This window comes from Camelus ferus, chromosome 10 (assembly GCF_009834535.1).
Source record: "Camelus ferus isolate YT-003-E chromosome 10, BCGSAC_Cfer_1.0, whole genome shotgun sequence".
NCBI classification, from domain to species: domain Eukaryota; kingdom Metazoa; phylum Chordata; class Mammalia; order Artiodactyla; family Camelidae; genus Camelus; species Camelus ferus.
In genome coordinates, this window is record NC_045705.1 from 39,464,940 (window position 1) to 39,490,556 (window position 25,617).

Here is a 25,617-nt window from a genome sequence, read left to right on the forward strand (position 1 = left end):
TCAGTGGAGGACAGTGACAGGTTAACACGATCAAGAACTGAGTGGTGAGTGCTATGACAAGATGAGGTCAGAATGCTCGGGTCGGGGTTGGGAAGCAACCAAGGTGTGAGGAGGTGTGAGGTTTTCTGGAGGAAGTGACATCAGAAATGAGACGTGAGTGAGTTATTCAGGTGTAGATGGGTGGAGGTGTCCATGGAGGGCTCTGGGAGAGAGGAGTAGGCATAGAAGTAGCAAGAGTATTTCAGGCAGAGAGGGAAGGTCTGGGAGGTGGGAGGGTCTGGCACATCTGAAGAAAAGAAGTTGTTACTAAAGTGCAGAAAGGGGAGAAAGGAGAGTGCGAAGGAGATGAGAGGTGAGGCAGGAGAAATGAAGGTGGTGATGATGATGAAGATGGTGGTGGTGAGAACTCACAAGTACACACTTAGTGTGGCAGGCACTGTTCTGAGCATTTCCTATAAATCAAATTTCCTAACCCTTGTAACAGCTCTATGAAGGGAGAACATATAAAACTGCCCATTTTATAGAGGACACTGGGGCAAAAGATTAAATACACGTGTCAAATTAACAGGAAAACAGCACATATACCAAAAAAAAAAAAAAAAAAAAAAAAAGCCCGAGGTTCCACTGCTAATATATGGCAAAGCCAGGAATTAAACTCAGGCAATCTGGTTTAAGGGTCAGTATTCCTAACCATGACATATTATGGCCTCTCAGGGATCTGGCGGTACAGGGCATATTAAGCCATTTAAGTGAATTTACAGTTTCTCTTGCCTGAAATGGGGAGGCATTCCTCAACTTAGACTTGAGGAATAGTATCTCCCGGTCACTCCTGTAGTGCAGGAGTGCTTACAGCTGGAGAGAATACAGAGAATAAGCAGGAGGCCTGTACTAGCTCCAGCCCCGCTAAGAGCCTCCCACGTGGAACCAATTTTGGAGATGCTTCTCAGGAGGCAGCACCACTGCTCGTGGCTGCTGAGGTTTTCAATCCCAGCTCATGTCATCCACCTGCTCTGAAAACAGTGTCACGGGAAGAACCCTGGGTTTGGACATGGGAAGCCCCACAATTCAAATCTTGGTCCCATCACTTAACAACTCTATGACCTTGGGTAAGTTACTTAACCCCTTTGAGCTTCACTTTTCTCATCTGCAGCTAAGATATTAACCCTTATTTTGCTGGGTTGTTGTAAGGATGATTAGGATAATGCAAATAGAGCACTCAACCGAACACCTGGCACACACGGGGTAGGTACATAGTCATTATCTACTAAATGAGGACTTCTAAATGGCTTTTATTCACAATAATACAACCAAGGAATAGCTTTGCTATAAGATTGTCTTGGAATAAGAGTAGCTAAGAGCTATACATTTAACTGAATTATTAATTGTGAAAAAAATACAAAGGAGTGACCCAGTGGGAAAGGGCTAGATAATTGGCACCAGATTTCAATTTAAATTAGTCAGGAGCAGAACACAGGGACTGTTTCAAGCAAATTATTTCACAGTTGGGGGTCTGGTTGGTATGTGGCAGGGGGCAGCAGGGAAGAAACTGGGGCAGAATCCAAACAATTTCTATTTTATTCAGAGAGAACAGGGATAGTAAAATGAGTAGATATATTACCAGTGAATTAAATCAACGCAGAAGGCTCCATCTTTTCTCAAGAGGGGAGAAAAAATCTATTTTTAATTTCGTAAAGTGATGTGATAGAGTGAGATGGAAATTTGGGTTCTATTGCTAACTCTGCAAGTAGCTTATTCAGGCCAGCTAATGAGCCACTGAAGACAATAGAAGGTGCTGGACCCCACCATCTCTAGGGTCCCCTGTGATTCAAAATTCAGTGATTTCCATGGCTTAAAAATAACATCTCAAAGTATTTTACAGCTAGTAAACTGTTTTCCCACCTCACTTTTTTTTTAACTGAACAAGGTGACATATAAACAAACAAATATAATAAAAACATTTATATGTGTTAAGTGATCCTTATTACCTACTTGTAAAGGAAGCAAGGAAACTAACTATCCCACTTAATTTTGAATTGTGAGCAGGCCTGGGATGGCTGGCATAGAGCATGAGAAAGAGAAAGGAAAAATGGTGCCCGCAGAGGTAGACCCTGAATGGCAGGCAGGTTAAGAAGTTTAGTCAATGCCTTTAAAAAGGCATTTGACACAGTTTGAGTTGGGTTTGGGGAAGGATAACAATGGCAACAGTGAAGGGTTGGGGTTGGAGAACTAGGTGATCAAAAATAGGATAACCAGCTGGGAGACTATGGCAGTATTACACATGGAAGATGACGAAGGCCTGATGTGGAACAATGAGAATGGGATTGAGGGTAGGAAACGAGCGTAGACTTGAGAGAGGACACAGAGGGAGGTTCTATACAGCTATTCTCAAATAGTTCCGGGAACCAAGTAGAGTTTAAATAATATTTATAGTGTTGAGTGTATTGGAAATGGGAGAGGAGAAGGGTGATTAGAGGAACAACGATGCTGTTAATCAAAATGGGAACACAGGGTGGAAAATGGGTCTAGGAGAGAATAACACATTTTGTTTTAGACGTGTTGAGTTCACTGTGCCTGTTGGACATCTCCAATTTTACAGGCAGTTGGAAAATATCTCTCTGAAGCTTAGAGAAATAGTTAATGTTAATAATCATTTTATTCTTGGTATTCCTAAGCTCAGTACCCTGATCTGACTTGACCCAGAGATAGAAAAGGCTTGCTGTGCAAAATGGGGGTGATAAGAGTACCCACTTCCACCGAGCTTTTCTAAGGTAGATTAGTAAATATGTATAAAATACTTGCAGCAGTGCTTGGTATATGGTAAGGACACATAATTATTAACTATTACTTACCCCTCCCCTGATACTCACAAAGTACGAGGATGACCTAGACCAGTGTCAAAGTATCTCAAAGACTTAGCAGGCCAAGGAGAAGTGCTAAGGCTCTAGGCATTGAAACAAGAAGTATGGTGCTCTGGAAAGCAGTGTCCTGGAAGTTAGAAGTCTTGAGTGTTAGTCCCACCCTACTGTTAGCTTATTTCACTTTGGGAAGTCCCTTTGCCTCACTGAGCCTCAGTTTCTTTGTCTAGAAGGAGAGCCTTATGCAAAATCACTGAGGTCCCGTCTAGTGATTAATAAACAAATATATTCTATGCTTGATATGTATTTTGTTGGCAGCTTGAGAAAAACAAGTTCATTCAGCATTAAACTTTTCAAACACCCTCCAGCACGTCTCAGAGTGAATAAACTATAAATTGTATTTGAAGTGGAAATTTCTGATTAAATTCACTTCTCCTCCTGGAGTCTGTTGTACTTGGTTGCGAGTGATAACTTTTCTGACAGTTGCTGCATGAAAGCTCAAGACCAGAGTCTTCCCGGAGCAGAGGCAGAATGCAAAACTGATACCAGATATTTACATGTCTTAGTTAAAATTAACATCCCTTTTAAATTTGGCTTTCTGATCCAAAAAGGCATATATTAAAAAAAAAAAAAAAAAAAAGGAAACCTTTAAAAATGTTTTGATTTACCAGGGCATTTGTAGAGGGCTGATCATTTTGGAGTCTTTAATTGAAAATGATAAGGTATAATTTGGCATCCAAACCCAGCTTACTCTAGGCCAAAACACAGTAAATAACTTTCAGGATTCATCTGTTTTGAGTGACAAAGTAACTATCTTTATAAGAATATGTAAGCAAAAATAGTTGAAGCTTCATAATAAATTATACAAATATAGGATGGTACTAGTGTCTCTACCTCTGACTTTTCTGTTAGTCTAGACTTATAAATCTGTCTGCTCACGTGACATCTCCAGTTGAATATCTGAGATTTTTCAGACTCATTATGCTCAAAATCAGTCTCTTAATTTTTTTCCCAAACGTGTTTCTGGGGAATTTTTCCACTTTCAGCAAGTACTAATACCACTGTCCACCACTCAAACCACTCAACCAAGAACTTCCATGCCAAACACCCTTAATTCTCTTTCCCTTCCACTTTCCCCATGTAATCCATCAGCATGTCTTTTTTTAGCTCCAAGCAGTATTTCAATTCCAACCATTTTTCTCCAGCTCCACCCCATTCCCGTTGTCCAAGCAGCCATTTCTCCCGGCGATGCTGCAGTAGCCTCTTGACTAGGCTCCCTGTTCTCACTCTGGCCCCCCTACTCTTCTCTATCCACTTTCAACCCCACAGCCAGAATGATCATTTCGAAGTGTACATCAGATCATGCCTCTTTCCTGCTATTTTTTTTTCCCCACTGGCTGCTTGTACTTTGAATAAAATCCAAACATCTAACTGTGACCTCCACCCATCCTTCTGGTTCCATCTCTTTCCACTCTTTGCCTCCTTCTCGGTTCTCCAGGCACAGGGACCTTCATTCTGCGTCACCTAACCCAAGTTCCCTCCAGCCTTGGGGCACTTGTATCCGTGTCTTTCTGACTAGTGCTCTTCCCTGGTTCCTCTCACATTTGCTCCCTCATTTCACAAGTCTCAGCTTAAAAGCTAGTTCTTCAGAGAGCTCTTTGCCTACTACCACATTTAAAGTAGCCTTCCAGCCTGTCTTTTAACATCCTGCTTTAATTTCTTAGAGAACTTAGGCTCACCTGATACTTAGCCTGCTTATTATTTCACCCACTCCAAGAAGAGCTTCCTGTGAGTAGAGACTTTGTCTCTTGTACGTCCATACCTCTAATACCTGGAACACTACACAGATATCTCATGATGTTTCTCGAATTAATCAATGATTATAACAGATCACATCATTTTAAAGTTTAAATCAAAAAAATGTTTGACAGCCATTTATTGCATGCTTATTATGAGCCCAGGTAATAACCAGAGTCTTTTTCAGAAGGAATTTGTCATCTAGGGGGAGAATGGCTGATTAAACTGGACTCGCTGAATAAAAGTCCTTGTGGGTGAGGCCCGAGAATCTTTATTTTTGAAAAGCTCACGAGTGATAGGTGATCAGTCAGGTGTGGGCACCTCTGGTGGAGATGTAGCTCTTTGTTCTCCTTTGGCCTCTTGCTGGCTCTTCATTCATGCCTAAATTTGGTTTTAGTCTCAAGTTGTGGTGTGACATTGCTGATTTACAAGCTCTCTGGCCCTTTGGGGGCTCTGTGACCAATTAAGGCTTGGCAGGATGGCTCAAGAACTTCCTTTAAGATATACTTTGGGAAGGGATACATGGACATGAGAACAGTGACCCATACAACCCACAGCTGACCATTCCCTTCATTCCAGGGCTCTGGCCAACATATTGCACTTTCACGGGTCTCTGTTGGTACTAGTGTCTCTCAGAGCAGTGCTGGCCTGTAGATATTATGGTGCAGGTGTCCCTGAAGCCCCCCCTTCCTTGTCTCAATGCCCTTGAAAACACTGTTGCTGAAGAATCACTCACCTACACATCAGCTAAGTGCCAAAAATGCTCAGGCAAAGGGTCACACTCTGGAGCATGAGGCTAAATTCCTGCCCTCAAAGATACGCTGCTCACCTCACCCTCTGAGCCCTTACTTCTGGGATTGGATGTGTGTGTGATTTTAGGCTGACAGATTCCCTTAGGCTAGTGTCCAATTTGAAGCTGAGGCCTTTCTTAGATGGATGGTGGTAATAAAAGCAGCCTCCTGAGCTTCTCAGCATGTTCTCTGAAATCAGTGCACTGACTGCAAATACTCTGCTATAAAAAACACTTTGTTTTTGGGGTTTCTGATATTAAACTCTCACTAAATTTAATCTAGTGTTAAACACACCATTGATAGGGGCTTGATTAAATAAGTTATGAAATATCCACACAATGGAGTAAGATGCAGCCATGAAAAGCAGTGATGTACATGTCTAATATTCTGATACCAAAAAATATCCATGATACCTCACTAAATTAAAGAAAAACAAGGTGCAGAACTGCATATATATATAACCCTGTTAGAAAAAAAAAGAATATATGATCTCATAGAGAATGCATGAAAGCTGATACAACCAAGTGCTAATAGAGGTTTTAAACGGCTGAGGCCTTGAGGATGGGGTGAAATACTGAAGAGAGAACGGACTGCATTTTATTTTATAGCCTTTAGTAGAATCTGAATAATTTTTAAGTGAACACGTATTGTGAGAACAATTTTTAAAGTTTTTTAAAAAGTTTTAACTATTGAATTTGAGATTTGTGTTACTTTGACAATAAAAAACAAAAAGGGCTAACAAGGCAGATTAGAAATACAGTAGTGTTTATAGGAAAACGGAGTAAATGTGAATAATCAAATTTTCAAACTATACATAAATCCATTCAATAGATATTTACTGAGTGTCTTTACTGTACTATGTCTTGGGGACACACTGGCCAAAAAAAGCAATGGCTCTGGCCTCAGTGACCTCGAATCTACCAGAAATTCTCAACTGGGTGTGGAAATGTGAGGGAGGGGCAGGTATTTTTGGTTTTTAAAAATGTTAGCGTTTGGGGTCAGCATTAGCATTAATCATGCAAGGCTCGGGCTGGTTGACTGTCCTGCAGACTGTGGCACTGCCATACACAGTGAAAAACTGCTTCCAAAAATGCAGTGGCACCTGCAGTAAGAAATACTGGATCAACACTATTTTTCACATAAATATGCTAATTCCAAATGAACTTTAATGAGATTACAGTGTCTGTGAAAGAGGTTCTTGGTTCTTTTTTTTCCCCCTTGCTCAGTTGACCTCATTCATAAGCATTAAAATCAATTTTAAAGGAAAGAAAAAACTGTCTCCAGAGACCTACCTGTCAAATGGTCTGTTCCTAGAGCATCTGAAGGCTTGAGTAGCAATAAAGTCCTAATCTTGATCAAAACCCAGTAATACAAAACTCAGACTCTGGCTACTGCACACGCAGGGCTTCCCTGATGCTTGTTTCACTGCTGGTTCTCAAGATAGTAACAGTCTTTTGTGTTTGGGCTTATGTGTATCTTGGCATCTGTCTGTTGTCCTTAATTACATCTTAACGTTTATCTTATTCCCCTTACCCAAAAATAAGGCCATCATCTCACTGCCTGAAACTCCCCAGAAACAGTTTTTCTGCATTCAGGCAAACTGTGTCAAGGACTCTTAAATCCTCTCTTTCCAATTGTTTCATCAGTCAAATCAAAAGGAGGCGATCTGCACAGACACAGATGCTGAAAAATGAACTATATTTACCACTTTTGTTGAGAAATGACATTTATTAATCTATTTTCCCTTCAAAATAGCTTTTACTTTTGTTCTTTCTTTTCTAATTTACTACCCTCTCCCTAAGCCTTGATCTAGACCTATTGCAACAGAACCCCTCCAACCATTTATCTTGAACTACAGAAAAATTTAAAGAAACAGTACAATGAAAATCCATATTTTCATCAGGATTTAGCAGTTGCTAATATTTTGGCACATTTACTCTCTCTTCTTCCTTCCTTCTCTGTTTCTTTGCTGACATTTCTCTTTCAATTGATCTGTCTCTGTCTGCTCAAAAGAGACACACACATAAACACACACTTTTTTTTTTTCTGAACCATTTGAAATATGTGGCAGTCATCAGGCCATTTCAAACCTAACATACTAGCAAGGCATTTCCTCAGTGTAAAGATATTTGCTATATAACCACATTATCATTATTACACCTAAGAAAGCTAACAATAATTCTGTATGATCTAATATACTGTACCTATTCAAATTTCCTCAATTGTCCTCAAAATGTCTTATATAGATTTTTTTCCCTTCAATTTGGGATTGAAGCAACGTTTACTCATTGTATTTGATGGTTATTATGTCTTCAGTAATTATTAATCTGAAACACTACCTTCTTTTTTCTTTAATAAAATTACCTCTCTTTCTCTCTCCCCCTTTCTTTCTCCCTTCCTTCCTCTCGCTTCTTTCCTCCCTCCCTTCCTCTCTCTACCTTCCTTCTCCCCTCCCTTTCTTCCTTTTTTTCCTTTCTCCTTTCTTTCTTTCCTTCCTTTTTTATATTTTTATTTTCAAGAGTTCAGGCAGGCCAGATGCTTATAGACTGTTCCACATTCTAGATTTGTCTAATTGTTTCTTCCTGATCAGAATCAGATCAAACTTTTTTTCCCCCCACAAAATCTTGTGAGTGATATTGTCTACTTCTCACTGTATCACACCAGGATGAAAATGTGAGGTTGTCTCACTACTGGTGATACAAAGTTTGGTTACTTGGTTAAGGACCACAGATCTCTCCATTCTAAAGGCACCTTTATAAACACAAATCTGTGGGGTGATTGTTTAAAACCATGTGACTCTGCTTTATCCAATAAATTTTCATCTCAATTTTTTTTTAGCATCTACTTACTATGCTTGTCTGAAAAAGTTATTGAGGGTTGGAAAATGGTAATTTTCCAACTAGACTGTAAGGCTTGTGAGGGCAGTCCCAGCATTCATTGTTTTAGTCTTCTTACATTCCTAGGATGTGGCACAAAGTCCCATCCTCACAAATTATTATTGAAACTGATTGCAGTTACATGTGCCTAATAAATCTCTTCCTCTACTTTAAAGAGGCCTTAAAACTCCTATTCCTCTAAAAAAAGGCATTATTAACCAGCTCACCAAAAATTTGGTGGCCAATTCCAATGGCTAATAATGAAAAGAAGACAAACTAGAAAAGAAAGTGATGAGAGGAGGACTGCTGGAGGAGATACGCAGGACCCTGACAGGAGGCAGTCAGCTTCCGTAAAGGGTGGGGTTTTCGTTGCTTGGCTGCCGCCTTGAATGTGGCCTCTTCTGGGAAGTGCTAGCTGGACCACACAACGGATAGCCTTAACTCCAAGAGTCAGTGATTCCTAAAGAAGTCTCTCTCTGATCATTTGGAGGACTGGGAGCGGCAACAGAACCAGTTCAAAACTCTTCTGAAAAGACCACCTGCATAGAATCAAAGGACTGAGGAAGAACTGCCCCCTTCTGGAACGACCTCTCCCTCCTTACTGCTTTTGTTCCTTTAAGCATGTATCAGAGCTTCGTAAGTCAGCCAAGGCTGTGTGCAGTCTTTTACCATCAATCCCAAGTGAATATTGTAAGCATCAGAAAATTTTCCATTTACACAGTCAGGGAGGCATTTTCAGTCATTTAAATCTTTTCTAATTACTAATTCCCTCCTTCCAGCCCTCCCAATTTAGCACACAGAACACAGCTCCCTACAGAAATCAACTCCCCAGCGAAGTCTGAGTTTCCATGGAGTTGCTGGAGCTCTGGATGTGAACAGAGCTGAAAAGCCACATTCCCATGGTTATGGTTAGAGAAAAAACATCAAGAAATCAGCATTCACCTCCATGGTGCAGTTCCTAGCACAAAGTAAATGCTCAGTAAGTAATGGGAAGGAGGGAGAAAGAGAATCAGGAGATAAGCTAGAAAAGAGGGAAAGAAATCCAGTGAAACTGGCTTTCCTTAAACTGTCTGTGACCAGAGGTTTAAATGTGGAAGAAAGGAGTTTACTAATAAAGATAATACTAGTAACGGAATTTGAACAAGAGGGTACTATGCTGGGCTTGTTATTGCAAATCCTCCCAAGAACTTCGCTGAGCTTAACTTTTAAAGTGAGGAAACCAAGGCACAGAGATGTTAAAAGCTTCCACGCCGGCAGAGCTGGGCTAAGAGCTCCAGTCTGTGATACACAGACTGTGTGCTTTCTCCCCTCCACTTCCTCTGCCTTCTCCTCCTACAGTCCACACTGGCTGCCTCCAGCCTCAGGCTGCAGGTGACACTGTCTCTGACCCGGCACCTATGCCGGGTGCTGTTGCCTGAACACCTCCCCCTCCCCACCATCCCCTTCACTGCTATCACAAGAGGATGCCTTCTAACAGCAGCCCCAGCTCTGGCTAGTGCCTGTCCTCATTGTGGGTCACTCTGCCTTTCCATCTCCTTAAACAGCCCCTCAGGCATGTTGTCACAGCCCTTGGTCTCTAGGGGCTGCTCCCTTCAGCCCCAGTTGGTCAGTGCAGGGGCCAGGCCCCCTTAGCAGCTCCCCCATTTCGGGCATTACAGAGAGCTCAGTAATCTCCCTGAGCATCTTTTTTAAGGTGGCAGTTTCTTTTTATTTATTCATGGGGCGGGGGTTGGGCTTATTTATTTATTTATTTTTAGTGGAGGTTCTGGGGATTGAACCCAGGACTTCCTGCAGTCTAAGCACGTGCTCTAGCACTGAGCTATATCCGTCCCCCACCCGCTGAGCATCTTAATCAATGTCAAAGCATGTTGTATTCTTATGGCCAAGTTCAGTGCCTCCCCACCCAGCTCACTCCTTGAACTGTACTTAACTCTACACTTGGGCCAGTTGCATGAAAGGCTGGCTGTAGGCGCTGACCGCTGTCGCAGGCTCGGCCACATGTCGTGAGAATGACTAGCATTAAATCAATAAGGGACTGGAGGTGAGGGGGTGGGGGTGGGCAGGAGGAGAAGCAGCACTGGAGCTGAAATCCGAGCTCTCAAACTCCGTCCACAGCCCTAACAGTTCCAGCATCAGAGTAAAATATACAAAACTAGCCCTTGCTATTCTTGGCACTGGGAGTTCCGTGGAACCCAGACATGTAATTTTAATTCCTTAAAATCTCCTTCCTCTGTCTTTTCCCTTTACAATTTAGCATTGCATGCAGCTTTCTACTGCAGTTTTCTCTTTTGCCAAACACCTAGCCACCTGGAAGTGTTACCACAGCCACTGCCCCGCAGAGGTGGGCTCCCTTGATTCTCTGTTTCCTGCTCTCCCCCTCCCGCTTTCCCTCCCACCCCGCTCTGGGTCTCACCTACGAGGTCCTCTCCTGATTTCTCTGCATCTGCATCTGCGACAGCGCTTCTTGCTTCCTCACCTTTCCTCTGCGCTGTCTCTGCTCCCTCTTCCTGCCGCTGATCTCTCGCCTTTCTCCCACCCCCTCCCTCTGACCGACCTCCCTCCACTTTCTCGCTACATCCTTTCCCCTCTATTTCTCCTGCTCCGTTGGGAGGACCGCCTCTGACTTACCGTGTTTACCACCTAACGCTCAGTTTCTGGAATTAGTTGACCGTTTGAAGTCTAAACTGATTTGCTTCGAGAACCCTGTAATTATGCTAATACAAAACTAAATGTTTTCTCATTCCACCATTAATACAACTGAAACACTGGGTTAACTGTCAAATACAGGTAAACCAGAGGAGCTTGCTCTCAAACTGAAATGACAAAATTTTCTCTGCTTGCATTTTGAAATACCATCTCAGGCTATCTTGTTTATATTTGATGCTCTGTGACTAAGTCAAAGACAAGAATTTAGGGTTTTTCCACGTTGGGCTTCTGGGGGAGTTCTCTACGATTTATAGGACTGTGGAGCTGCTGTAAAACATTTTTTTAAAAACCCTCTTGTTCTTCTCTAATGTAGAACCCTGCTGTATATATGGGAACTGACTGAATGTTCGTCCTCCTTAAAATTGTCATTACGAGCTGAGCTGAATGTCCTAGACTCCAAGGTTGCCTCCCCATCTGCCCCTTGTTTCCTAGCACTGGCCTGTCAACAGTAGTCTAAATTTGGGCTTTGGGCATGTGAATAACTCAAAGTTTACATCACCTCCATGATAACCTTCGTTTCTTACCCATCTTTTGCCAATAATTCATTTCCTCCTAAAAACATGAAAACATCACTGCATAGATATAATTTTAGTATAAACCTCAGATATAAAACACAGGGTCAAAGAAGCATTTGGGGAAGAGTCACATTGGTGACATGTGAAATGACTGATAACCATGAATATTATATTAGATAATAGATGATTATGCATGCATGCCACCCATTTGCAGGGAATGTGTCAGTTCTAAATATTGCTTCTCCTGAAAGTAGGTATAACGAGAAAGTCAGGTAAACTAGGAAAAAAGTTTTTTTGATGAATAGGAGACAAAATAAATGTGCAAAAAGCATAAATCACTAAGAAAAAGTATGTGTAATTGTATAACATGTTCTTCAGGAGAATGTATGTAAAATATCTGTTGTAGGTATGAAAAGTGACATTTTTGTTTTCTTTTTACTGGCTTGTGGGTGTCTGGCCATGTAAGTTTCCTTTCCAGCACAGATCTACCTAGGGTTAGTAAGTGGGTGGGATTCTCAAAGCAGAAACTTTTACTTGGCTTTTGTCATCTAGAAATTCCTGTCTAATCTTGATCTTTATCACCTGCAGTGGGCAAAAAAAAAAGAGTAAACTTTAATATTTTCTTAAAGTAAATTGTTTGCAATTATTTTTATGTGTGTATATGTAGATTTACATCCATATATGTATATTCACATATATGTCCTATGTATCAAAATATAAATAATTTAATTCACTATTTTAAATTAGTGCTTCTATGTCCTGGGAGGTGGCAAAATCCAGGGATAAGTATATTTTAAAGAATACTCAGTGGATATGGCTCTAGCTCGTTCTACCAATTAGCTTTTGAATTTTGTGCTTTAGTTCCTTCATTTATTAAACAAATAAATGAACAAATGTTCAAAGGAGTCCATGAAAAGTGGCAATGTGTACGGTTCAACCTAATACCACTACTGATACCACTAAAAGCAAATTTCCATTTTGTACTTTTTAATGCAAATGACATGTAAAATGTAAAAAATTGGGTTCTTTTGGGTTATTTCCTGGTTAAAAAATATTTAATGAGTAAAATGCATGTCATTCGCTTTTTAGATTAAAGAAGAAATGGTAAAATAAATCTGCCTGGTTCTTTTCTCCAGAGGAGTTTTAGAAGGTTCAAAATTGAGTTTGATGGGAAAATTTCAGCCTCGGGCAGTGGGGGAAGGGACATTAAAATCCTTATTTATCGTTGGATAGTAAAGACAAGAGAAAATCTTTGACTATTTTAAGAGAATGACATTGAGATTGTCAACTAATGAGCTGAAACTTGTTCTGACTGTGATACATTACTGAACAAAAGATTAGAGGAAATTAGTATAACAGAGAGACCCCCCCTTTTTTTTTTTTTTTTTTGCTATATATGTGGGAGAGTCGGAGGATTGGGAGTGCGTAGGAGAAGTGTGAGAGGATGTGTGGGAGAAGAAGCGTTTAAAATGTTCAAAGGAAACTCAAATGAAGATAGGAAAATGTACGCTGGGGTAAAGGTTTCCAAAACCAGCTATTCAGACAAGTGCCTCCAGTGTTGTCACGAGCACTCTTTACTAGTAGCTTCTGAACTTCCATCTGTGCTGTCTCCTGGGCTGGGAGTACTCTTTCTTCTCCATAGTCATCCTGTCACCCTGCCTTGGGAAGCCCAATTCAAATCCTGCTTCTTCTATGAAACTCTCCCTAGTAAGTAAAGGAAATCTACTTGCTCTATCCTCAAAACTAAGGCAAAGGAGAGTACTTCTATTTCTTCTAACTCCCTCCTCCCAAGTGTTCTGTAAATGATTTATGTTTGTGTCTAGGAGGGATATGCGGGCTAGGAGATGTATTTGTACATCTGACATGGCCCTGAGACCATCTAGTCTCCTACTGAATGCCTATCATGTGCCAGGTGCTGGAATCAATAAAAATAAGGTTTGAGGTTGCTATCAGAGAGATCACAGCCTTAGGCAGTCACCTTTGAAATGCAAAATTGTACTCATGCTATGAAGGACTTTATCATGTTTCTGAATTTCTTTCCTCATCGGGGATATTGGGAATCCTTTAATTCTACCATTTGAGATTCATTGCTCTCGCTTTAGGCTTGTTATGCTGTTAAAATCTTGATATAGTTGGGATTAAACTTTGCCTTTTTCCTGACATTCAACTTCAGTGTGAACTGCTGTATCTAATTTCTTTGAAGAAATAGATTTTTACTGAAGGAGGACAGAATGAGCATGAGGACACTAGAACCCTAGGTGCACACACAGTGCGAGGAGGTAGAGTTCATGGACCAAAAGTGTGGGAAATGGACCAGAGGTCAGCCTTCACCTGGCAAGAGCAGTGTCACTGGGTTGAGGTGGGCTCATCACCAGAAGGCCAGTGCCTGCTACTTTCAGAGCAGTTGGAGGCTGGCTCACAGAGCTGCGGACCCTGGGGCTGCTGGTTGCACTGCCTAAGAAGGTGGGGCCACCCGCTACCTCCTCTGTGTCAGGCACCATGCTGGGTGTCCTGTACCCTGGCACATTTAAGCCCCGTAACAATCCTTTGAGGTAAGAGTCAGCCCTGTTTTGCAGATGAGGAGGTTTAGTTCAGGGAGGCTGAGTCTTTGTCCAGTGGTCTCACAACTAGTTAGCAGTAGAGCAGGGCTGAGTTATCTCTCTGGTTCCAAAAGCCAACATGTTTCCTTCTTCCTGCTCTTTAGGAAATAAAGGAATCGAGTCCACTTTAAAGGCCAAATAATAATAAACTAAAGCAAATCAGAGTACTTCGAAGGGATATAATTTTGAATGAATGTCCACTTGAGGACCAGCTTAAGACATACCAGATGAAAACAACTTGAACGTGAGAACAAACTTTGTTTCCAACATTTTCAAGGATCCTTTGAGATTTGATTAAAAAAAAAATCCCATCCTTTGCAGGAATTCCCTCTCCCAAGCCCTGTGGATAGTTAGCTGACGCCTGCTGACTAACTACAAAGGAGTGAGGTCAGACCTAATCACTCCACCCACCACACTTAGCATGGCAAAGAGCTGCAGTAAATGCTTCATAACACGGGAAAATGGAGACTCAGTGTGGATGAGTGATTTGTTCAAGGTTACTTAGGCGTTAGTGGTGGAAACAGGATTTGAAAACAGACCTATCAGATTCAGAAACTGTTGGTCTGAGCTAGTGCCTCTTTGGGTCCAGATACATTTTCTGGGGCAACACAAATAGTCTGCATTCTACAGAAAAGCCTTGCAAATACTTTCAACAACAACAGTCAGCATTTATTAAATCCTTCCATGTGCCAGAAGTGACACTAATAATACATGCATTATTTTGTTTCTTTCCCCTGGCAGCCCTGTAAGTAGACACAGTCATCATTTTGTTGATGAGAAAACTGAGGCAGAGTAGTCCAGAGTCAGGATCCAGATCCACTTTTTCCCCTTCTGTGTATATACTTTTATTTTTACATTGTAGAGGTGGGTACAGTTTTTTTTTTTAATATTATATAAACAAACATAGGTACACGCTAACCAGAACAAAATAATTAGGATGTATTTAAAGGAATTAGAATTTTTATTTTTTTCCAGCTTAGAATATTTCTATAACACACTAAACACCTACATCATAGATTCTTTTGAGCCAAATGGCAACTACATATATATAGAAAATAAGTACTGATACATTAGAGGTCCCCAAAACACTTCCATCAGTGCAGTCACTTAGGATTGTAAAAAAAAAAAATCATCCGGCATCTGGCTGCTAAATAAAAGAGCTGGAGGGCTAAATACATAGGGGAGTCACTCTACCCACTTTCCTGTTTCCAGCGTTTAGGGTTTCAGGTCTATTTGTAGGTTTCACATACACAGTCCCCTCCCTACCTCCTCTCTCTCCTTCCATAACTTTAGAAAGGTAGCATGAAAAAACTGTAAAGCTTGAGCTCCTTCTGAATTTTCCCAAAGTGTTTCTGCACTCGTTTTTAAGTGGGCCTCCTCGTCAGGGTTCAGCGTTACCTTCATAAGGCCTGCGATACCATTCTCTCCCAGAGTACCAGGGACACTGAGGACCGCTGCCTCAGTTACTCCATAAAGGTCTTTAATTATGGTAGAAATCGGGTGCCCTCTTCTAAGAGTCTTCAAAATACTTTGTTTTAGATCAGCTCCAGATAAGGCCAGTGGCCAGAGAAGTTCAGTTACCTCTTGAATAACACGGGGGTGAGGGGAATTGAGGGACCCCACACTCTGTGCAGTTGAAAATCCACCTGTAACTTACAGTCGGGCCCTCTGTATGTCTGTGGTTCCCCCACATCCTCGGTTTTGCATCCAGTGGTTTTAACTAACAGTAGACAGTGTAGTACTGTAGTATTTACCATCGGGAAAAAAAAATCCACATATAAGTGGACCTGCACAGTTCAAACCCATATTGTTCAAGGGTCAACTGTATTGCCTTTCATTTTAATAACCATGGGCACTGGCAGTCACTTCTTTGCACGTATTTTTCTATTGCTTATGATCTCTGTCAGTTCCTATATCTGAGTTCACACCCCTCAGAGGGACACCAGCCATGCTAACTCCACCCCACACAGGAACACTTGAGTCAACGTGCTCTGCGGGGATCTACCCATGACAGCCTTCAGGGTGGTTATCAAGCTTCCGCCCAGTCAAGGAGGGGAAATGGGTAGTGTCCAGATTACAGCCGCTTCCAATAACACAGTTTTTGAGAATTTCAGTTTCCAGGCTACGTAAGTTAAGATATTGACTGAATTAGAGCCAACTAGCAGTTGCAGTGGGGACTGTGTTGGACATATGGGAACTCATTAAAGATAGTCACGTTTCGAAGGATTAAATTAAGGTGTGTTTCTCCTTTTTTCTGGTGCGTACCTGCTGTGATAATCACTAAGCTGGGGATTGTAGTGACAGGAAAATCGCTGCTGGAAACAATATTTGGCATCTTCATAAAAGGACTGCCATGTTGAAGATCCATTGTCTCACCCTTCAGTTTGCCTTTATCATCAGCCACAAAGACAAGTTCATCACTTAAGCCTTCTAATAAAATGGTGATAGCACAGGCTATGCTGACTGATCCAGCTCCATAATGGAGACCTTATTGTGGTGAATGACCTCCTTGGAAGTGAAATTCATCATAAATTCACGGGCAGTGGGGGTGAAGGACCTGCAGGGGTCACCAAGACATCCCTAGGGGGAAGAAAAACTCCTCCCACAGTGTCCACTCTCCAGCTGGCCCTTAGGGCTCCCTGGGCCCAGCTCAGGTCTGCTCACGCCAAAGGTGAAGGAAAAGATGGGAGGCCAGCTCATTGAGCTGGAAGTTCGACATCCTCCTCATCTTGTTACTGTTCAAGGCCACGCCCAATGTGCGGGCCCTTGCCTGAGTCTCCCCTGGGCCTCCAGAAAGGACTTCTCCCATTTGCTCAGATGAAGGCAGTCAAGGATTTTCTCTAGTGAATCCAGGAGTGACCATTTTACAAACCTGCATAATAAACCAACGCAGGTCCCTGGAATTAACTTGACTTCTATTTGTAGTGTGGATGCCAAGTCAGTCCCACTCTTTGACTCCAGAGCCAATGTGCTTAAGCGTCACTATATCTGACTCCATTTCCCTTGATCTCACCCTCTTGAGGACATCCCAGTTTCCCTTTCACCCGCAACTGTATCTTGTGCATTAATCCTGGTCTCTTGCTTCTTGAGTCCTTCATAAAAATGCAGCAACTAGAATAGAACATCCAACCCTAACAAGGGTCTAACCAGTGAGGCCAGAAGCTTGTCCTTTTTCTAGGCACCAGCACCATATTTCTGTAAATAGGTTCCAGGTAAATATTTTGACATCATCATCAGATGGCTACCTTGTGGTCACCTCAAACCACAAACTGGTGCAATTAATTTTGGGAACTGTGTTCTCCCAGACTGTCTGCCTGAGCAAGGAATTTTGTGCGTGTGGTAAATATAAGTGGCCAACAAGTATTTACAGGGTTTGTGCCAGTAGTTTGCTTTCTTATGGCTACTTACTAGATTAACACCTCTTGAACCTCAGTTATTTTTTCATTGGAAAATGGGAAAAGAATATATTCCCTGCTAATGTTGTGGGAGGTTCAAATGAGATAACGCACAAAATGTAATGTGATGTTATTATCACAGATAATCTAGGTTTTAATACCACACCAGGAAGGTAATTATAACTGCTAAAGCTGTAATCACAGAAACTGTAGCCTGCAAGTCCTAAACTATCCCAAACAAGATCATCTGTCCAGCTTTTAACAAGGAAAACATTTTTACAGTTCTTTTTTTCTTACATGTTCTAAGTTGGCTTTCACTGCCCTCTAGTGGTTGTTACACGGAAAACATAGCTATAATTTTTACATTTTAATTTTTAAGATACTAGGCACAGTCTTAAAACATCCTTCAAACACTGTTAGGTTACACATGTTCCTGTCAGTTGGCAATCCTTAGAGTCAAGCTGCAGGGACAGTTTCTGACATGCCCAGCACAATGTGGATATACACTGCCATGCTTCATTTTACTAGGTCTTCACTCAGAATCTACTGACTTAAAATAATTAACTTCATTCATGAAATATTTATAGGTAGTCAGGCAAATGAGAGATATTGTCGTGGCTTGCAGTTTGATGAGGGAAATGGAGTATTAAATCTGTCCTTACAAATCAGCGTGGTGAAATGTGATGGTGACGTACTGGGTATATGAGCCCGTTAAAAGGGATGCCTTACCCGGGGGCATTTCTGTGGGTGTTGAGAGGGTGAGGTGGGATTTGTCAGAGAGGGTGTTCAGAGAGTGTAACAAGTAACCTGAGATCTACAGGTTGAATAGAGGAGACTTATTCAGGAGGAGAGGGTGAGGCAGGCAGCGTGTTTGAAGGATTAAATATGGTAGAGAATAGAGGAGGGAGGGGGTTTTAGAGATGAGGCTGGACAAGCTTAAAAAAGCCATCCTGAGGAATTTTGACTTTATTCTGATGGTTAAATTATAACCAATAGACAAAAAAAAGCATGATTGCATGCCTTCAATTTTTATTTTTGTTTTTTAAACTTTTATTATTTAAGGGGAAACCTTTACTTATTAGTCATAAATTAATTGTTTGGAACCTTCAGTGCCTCTTTTTATCACCCAGAGTTCTCTCAAACACGTACATTCCTAGCATGCTGCAGCTGGAAGGACCTTCAGATGTCACAAGTTTCCATCCTTTCACTCTGCAGAGACTTGAGGGAGCAGGTGGTCAGGACTTGGTCAGGTTGCCCCTGGGAACTGCTTGCTTTTCCCACCAGTCTAGACCTCAAGCCCCTCACCCCACATCAGAGATCTGGTGAGTGTCCTCTGTCTCCTGTCTTGCTGATTTGGACTGTGCAGAATTCTTGGGCACCCCCAGCCTTTCTCCTCTGCATTGGACTTGACCATCTTCCTTTGTGGCTTGATGGAAAGATGGTTTATCTCAGACTTGCGGGGAGCCTCTGGGAGGTCTACTCATGTCTAAGGAGAGCATGAATCCTCCCCAGATCACCTGGTCTGGTTTTGCCTCTTCTCTGGAACTCCCTTGTTTCTCTGTACTTTTCTTATGGCATAACTCTGGGGGGACCTACCCACTTCTTCCCCTAGACCACATGCATCTGGAGGACATGACACATGGCTTAGTCATCACTGCATCCTGCAGAGCAAGGTAGTGTGAGCTCTGAAAACCTCTGTCAAGTTTGCTGTAGACAGGGATGGGTGGATAAATGGACAGGGCAGGATATCTTATTTCCTAACAGAAGGTTTAAGTAGATGTTGGTAAGGGAATGAAAAATATATAATTTTAATAGCTTGTATCAGAATTTTTCTCAGGGGAAAAAAATGAGCTTAGAAAATAAAGTGATGAGCCATCTGAGGTGAAAGGAGAGTCTTACAGGCAAGCAAAATGATAGCTGTGTTTTTAATGTGAAAAGACCATGAATTGGAAGGTAATAAGAGATAAGAGAAGAGAGGTCAGGAAAGGAGAGAAGAGAGAAATCTGGACAGCACAGGAGAGTGCCCAAATGACTTTAAAACCAGAGACATCTGATACTTAAAAATGTTACAGCTTTAGTGCAAACTCACTGTCATCTTTTTGAACTTTAAGTACCATCTATTACACAAAGGCGATGCTAATAAGCACTCAATGACATTTACGTTCGATACAGGAAGTATCCTTTTCTGTGATGTTTGCAATTCTGGCACAACTGACTTACATCTACATATGCTGAACAGAAAGGCAGATAAGAAAAATGAAGGAAAAATGTAGATTCTACTCTCCTGAACCCTATCATAAATCTACAAATAAAATAATAAAAAAATACATGAAAAAATGGTCATAGTTTAGCGCAGTTTATGTTGCACACAAAACACGAGAGATAGGCAATAAAAGTTTTTGTAGTTTAGATCCCAGAATCATTTTCAGCATGGTCCATCAGGAACGTTTGCCTCCAGGGTAGATTTTGAGCAGAGTGAAATAACAAGCAATTAAATTATATGGGAGATTAACTATTGGCCTTTCACTGACCCCTCTTCTTCTTCCCTTCAAGCAAGAGAATCATCGATCAGTTTATGTTCAGGAAGGAGCAACATTTTTCATTTTGAGCTTTTCCAGCAGTCTTGGCTTTTAGGGCTTCTGGCTGATTCTTAGTGCTCTGCTACTTACAAAAATGGGACTCACAATATAAAAAGAGAGAAAAAAGAGGCAGTGAAGCCACAAATTCTACTTCCATATTTTAATTCACTTTTTATTCCCTGAATTATATTTTAAAAGCCTACCATTAAGATAACGACCAGTGTTAATGCAAATACAATCAGCAGTACAAAAACTGCAAACAGGCCAGACACCACTGGAGTATACAGTTCTGTGCAAAAGTCTTTTACTGCCATCTTGTGGACTCTCAGGGAATAATCCCAGCTGCAATGTCTATTGTACCTTGGACTGCCAGGTTCAAATGCCACAGTATATGAAAGTAACTAGGAGAATGTCTAAGAAAAGAGTAATTTTATTACTTTGGATGCACTATTTAAATTCTCTGTGAATTGGTTTCTTTGTGAAAAGTGGGTATTATACGTAACGGTCCATCCTTTTTCTGTCTCAAGTTTGCTTTGAAAATTAAACATAAAATTGCTCTGTAAATTAGAAAGTACTCTTCAGAAACAATGGCTTATTTTCCTTGTTATCATGTAGCACTACCTGATTGATGATACCTAAGCATTTTGTATGTAACAAGGGCAGGATGATTCAGACTGAAGAATCAGACCTCAGTGTGAAGATGCTGTTTGTTCTCTCTGGGGATACTAGGTTTTTATGGCACAGTGTATGACAATATGGTAAATGGAAAAAATGTTTAAAAAAAAAGCAGCTAAATATTCAGGTTTCCATTTAATTTTATCACTTTGGGTGCACTGTTTAATTTCTCTGGCCTTCAGAGTGATTTGTGTTATCTTTTGAGGCTCTCAGGACAAGAGAGTGGATGTTCCCAATGAAAAGAATCCATGAAGATTATGTCTCCAGGAGCAGATAGTAATGTGGGCCTGGGGATTGAGGAAGGGGGTATTTTTCTTTTTTTTTTTTACTAGTTTACTGATGCGCACAGGGGTTCTGACATCCCATAAGCTGAGCAGATATGGAGTATAGGAAGAGCTTCTTCCAGAAAAATAAAATGCTGCCCATGGGATATCATCCACCAAACCACACTTCAGTCATTCTCTTGTAAGCTTTGCATCAACCAGAAAACTAAGGTAGTATGTTGGATCATAGATGGCAGAGGTGACTTAAAAAAACATCTGAGCATTTCAGGGAAAAATTGGGAACAAATTTTTAAAGGCTTTAAAGGCTTTCCCTTCCCCTTGGGGGAGACTTCTAAAAGTTCTCTCATTTGCTGATTTATTCACCACTTACTAACAACGCTGTGTGCCTCGTGCTGCTGAGTTAGGCCCTGGCTGCAGTTATAATCAAGACACACCTCTGTTTTCAGGGAATCCCCAGTCTGTTGGGAAAATGTTCATGAAAACAAATCAGGACCAAAAGGAGAACACAGGATGTCACTAAAGATCTGCGGAGACACAGGGTTGGGAGGAGGCAGGAGGCCTTCTCTCCCTGTATCTGAGTCCTTCTTAAGGGCCTTTTGTAGGGCCTTTAATTCACCTTCCTCCATGTTTAATAAATTTCTCCCTCCTCTGATGTCTTGAAGCTCTTAACTGGAATAACTCATTCACCTGCTGCTCATCTCAGGCACTTTGCCTGGTTAGATTTCACTTAAGTAGTCTCTTAGCCTTGCTTCTCTACCTGCAATTTGGTATTAACTATTAAAATGTCATTTATAAATGATAATCAGGTTATGGCTTCAAACATAATTTTCATTCCTTCCTTTCTGAGATATATGTATACACACACGCACACACACACATACACACAGGTGTGTGGGTATATATATATAAATTAAGAACATGTTCTAAGCATCATTCATTCCGGAGTTTTTTTTTATGGCTTAGTAATATTCTATTGTACACACACACACACACACACACACACACACACACACACACACACACACACATCTGTCAGTGGACATTTATCCAGTCATCTGTTAGCGGCATTTAGGTTGCTTTCATATCTTGGCTACTGTAAATAGTGCTGCTATGAACACTGGGGGTTCATGTATCTTTTCTTGTCTTTGTGTGTGTGTGTGTGTGTTTTAAATTGCCTTTATTGAAAATATTGTAGACAAATCAAATTGAGATTGTCAAGGAAAATTTAGGATCTGTGGTTTTATCTCTAATATTTAATGCCACCATTATTGATAATCAGAATCACTTTTCAGGAGCCATGGCCATTAGGGTCTTAAAATAAAAGCAAGAATAGGTTTAATATAGACTCTTAAGAGATTTTATTGATAAGCAGTGGAATTGAAGGTACCATGTTAGCTACTTATTGCTGCATAACCAAGTACTACAAGCTTAGCATCTTAAAACAGTGCACATTTATTATCTTACAATGTGTGTGTGTTGAGAGTCCAGGCATGGATGAGCTCCTCTGTTCTGGGTCTCACAAAGCTGCAGTCAGATGTTTGCGGGATGTTCTCATCTGGAGGCTCAACTTCAGATAGGAAGTTGAATCACTTCCACGCTTACTAAGGTTAGTGGAAGATGTAATGTCCTTATGGTTGTATGATAGAGAGCCCTAGTGTGTTGCTGGTTGTTGGCTGAGGGCCACTCTCATGTCTTAGACGATGTCTGCAGGTACTAGAGATAACCTGTAATCCCTTGTCATGTGGGCTTCCACCATGGCTACTCACTTCATCATATCTTTTTGAATTAGAGCTTTTGTCTTCCGGATATATGTGCAGGAGTGGGATTGCTGGATTATATGGTAAACCTCTTTCTAGTTTTTTTTTTTTTCAATTTTAATTGAAGTACAATCAACTACAATGTGTCAATATCTGATGTACAGCACAATGTCCCAGTTATGCATATACATACATATATTCGTCCTATTTCTAGTTTTTGAAGGAACCTCCAGTTCTGTTCTCCATAGTGGCTGCCCCAATTTACATTCTATCAAGGAACTTACTGATTTTAAACAACAAAATAGCAGGGTGAGAAGACTAAAACAAACAATGTGGTTATTCCTTTCTATCACATCAGCTGTGCATTATGACCATGTTCATGTCCTGTTTCTCCACTAGGTTATCACCCCCTGAGGGTGGGATCAAGGTCTGACTCACCTGTCTTTCCTATAGCACCTAGCCTAGCATGGGACAGTCATGCTTTCACTACTGAGCACCTGTGAAGTGCCAGGCCCTGTTCATGCTCTGGGAACACAGCAATAAATAAAGTGAATCAATAGGAGATACTTAAAATCAAAGAATTAAAAAATGAGAATTTCCCAGTCATGTATGTGAAGTATTTTCTACCTCGTCTCCTCCCTTCTCTCTAAATATATATGTATATATGTGTATATGTATATATGTGTACATATACACATATATTTAGATAAATAAATAAAACACCAATTTCCCCTCTCTACTAGATCATTTCCACCAACATGTACATAGACATTGTTGTTTTAAAAACAAACTCTATCCTCCAGTGATCATCCTACTTCATTCTCCTTTTTAGAAAAACTCAAAGGAGACGTCTATGCTCCTTGGCATTAATTTCTCTCCTCTCATTATCTTAGAAATCCACTTCTACAGATTCTCACCCCAATACGCTGCAGACACTGCTTTTTCATTTGGTCAGTAAGTTCCATGTGATTACATTCAGCAGCTAATTTTCACTTCCCATTTGACATGACTTCCCAACAACACTGAAAGCAATCACTCCCACTCCCTGGAAGTACTTCCTTCTTCGCTCCTGGGGTCCTACTTGATTTCCTCCTGCCTTACTGGTTGTTCCTCTTAGTTCCCTGGGTGGATCCTCCTCTCCTCCGGGGAGGACCCGGCGCACTCCAGGGCGCAGTCTGTCTCTGCCTCTGTTACCTGCTCCACCTGTAGGAGCATCTCTGCCTCAGCTAATAGTAGGAAACCTTAGTGTCATCCTTCACACCTTCCTTTCTCTTTTACCCCACACCCAGGCTTCTAGGAAGTCTGCGAACTGTCCCTTCTAACTATACCCAGAGTCATTCCTCGCTTCGTCCTCTTCTACCAGAGCTGTCCGACCCTTCACATTCTCTGATGCAGATTATTCAGGCAGATTTCCTGGCTTGCTTCCTGTTCCATCTTTGTCCCTTATTAGTCTGCTATCAACACAGTGGCCAGATGGGCCTCTTAGTGTCAGTGAAATCATGTCGTGTCACTGCTCATCACCCTCCCATCCTCCTCTCAGAGGAAAGCAGAGCTCTTACAGAGGCTGAGAGGCTGTGCTCTCTGTGACCCACCCATTCATGGCTCCTCTGCCCTCACCTTCTCCTTCCCTCCTCTCCTTCCAGTCTCACCTCAAACACACAAGGTGTGCACCTTACACACAGCTCTTCCCTGCGGAACTGCCCTGGAAATCTGCATGGCCCATTCCCTTTCCTTTATTCTTTGCTAAAATGTCATCTTTTCAGTGAGCTCTGCTCTGACCACCTTATTTAAACTTTCACCTCCTCTTCCGGCACCTCAAATTCACCTTACATTCCTCTGTTGGTTTTTCATTGCACTATCACCTCCAAATAGGTTATATAATTTCATTATCCATGACTTTAAAAAACTATTGTTTTTCCTACTAGAATGCATGCACCATGAGGCAGCAATTTTCCTCCTTTTTTTTTTTTTTCTATTTCTAGCACTTAGAATAGTGCCTTGCATATAATGGCTGCTGAATAAACTATTATTGCATGATTGAATACATGAATGGTTAGTGCTTATTAGCACTGTGCCGATGGCTTAAATATATTATTTTATTTAATGCTCCCTGTAAGACTGACAGGTGTTATCATCCCCATTTTACAGGTAAGGAAATTAGTGTCTTACGAGACTAACCAGGTCAAGCTCACAGAGCTGGGAAGTAGTGGATTTGAGATTTGAATTCCAGCCTGTCTGATTTTCAAGGTCATCCTTTCTCAACTCCATCCTGTTGCCCTTCCACGTTCAGTCGCCACACCACCCAGCAAACGGCCGTGCATCAGTGAACACATGCCTACTTCTCATTTTTACATGTCGAACTGGATCTTCATGGTGCAGCTTTCTGCCAGCTAAGCTTGTGACTTCCAAACCATGATTGTTTATGTATTACGTGCAGCTGCTCACACCCCAGAACGGTAGGGTTTTTGTGTTCTTCCATGTCCAAACCCCTTCTCAGCACCCACCGGAAGAGCTCACCCAGCCTCTGTGCCCTTGCTACACTGTTCCTTCCAACCGGCAGGCTCGCCTTCCTTAATTCACGGCAACGAATGTTCTTGAGCAGCAGGGCTTTTAGGCACTAGGGCCACAGTCTCTGTCCTGAAGAAGTTCTTGGGTTTTGTTTGGAAGAAACCAACGTGAGAACAGATCATTCGCCTACTCTGGGCAGGATCTCTAGGGGCTTCACTACAGGAAGAACCCGGTACAGTGGGGGCACCACCCACAGCACCTTTAGGACCTGTGCCTGTT

General features: G+C 41.5%; 1 protein-coding gene and 1 long non-coding RNA gene across 25 annotated transcripts in view; both read right to left on the reverse strand.

The window, feature by feature from the left end:
- DLG2 (discs large MAGUK scaffold protein 2) overlaps positions 1-25,617 on the reverse strand; it is a 1,704,777-nt gene that overhangs the window by 292,951 nt on the left and 1,386,209 nt on the right. The window contains exon 1 of one of the 23 annotated variants that reach the window (XM_032488781.1): positions 10,733-10,824. The exons of the other annotated variants lie outside the window; for them this stretch is intronic. The gene's annotated coding sequence lies outside the window, so the exon portion shown is untranslated. Of the gene's footprint in view, positions 1-10,732; positions 10,825-25,617 lie in introns of those variants that run through there. 23 annotated transcript variants of the gene reach the window in all.
- On the reverse strand, positions 2,812-25,347 carry LOC116666406. 2 transcript variants are annotated; one of them, XR_004323232.1, is made up of 3 exons: positions 25,335-25,347; positions 24,191-24,195; positions 2,812-3,204 (listed from the first exon to the last, which is right to left on the reverse strand). It is a non-coding gene; the product is annotated as an uncharacterized LOC116666406 (long non-coding RNA). The 2 variants fall into 2 exon arrangements; XR_004323233.1 differs by lacking the exon at positions 2,812-3,204 and adding an exon at positions 23,433-23,641.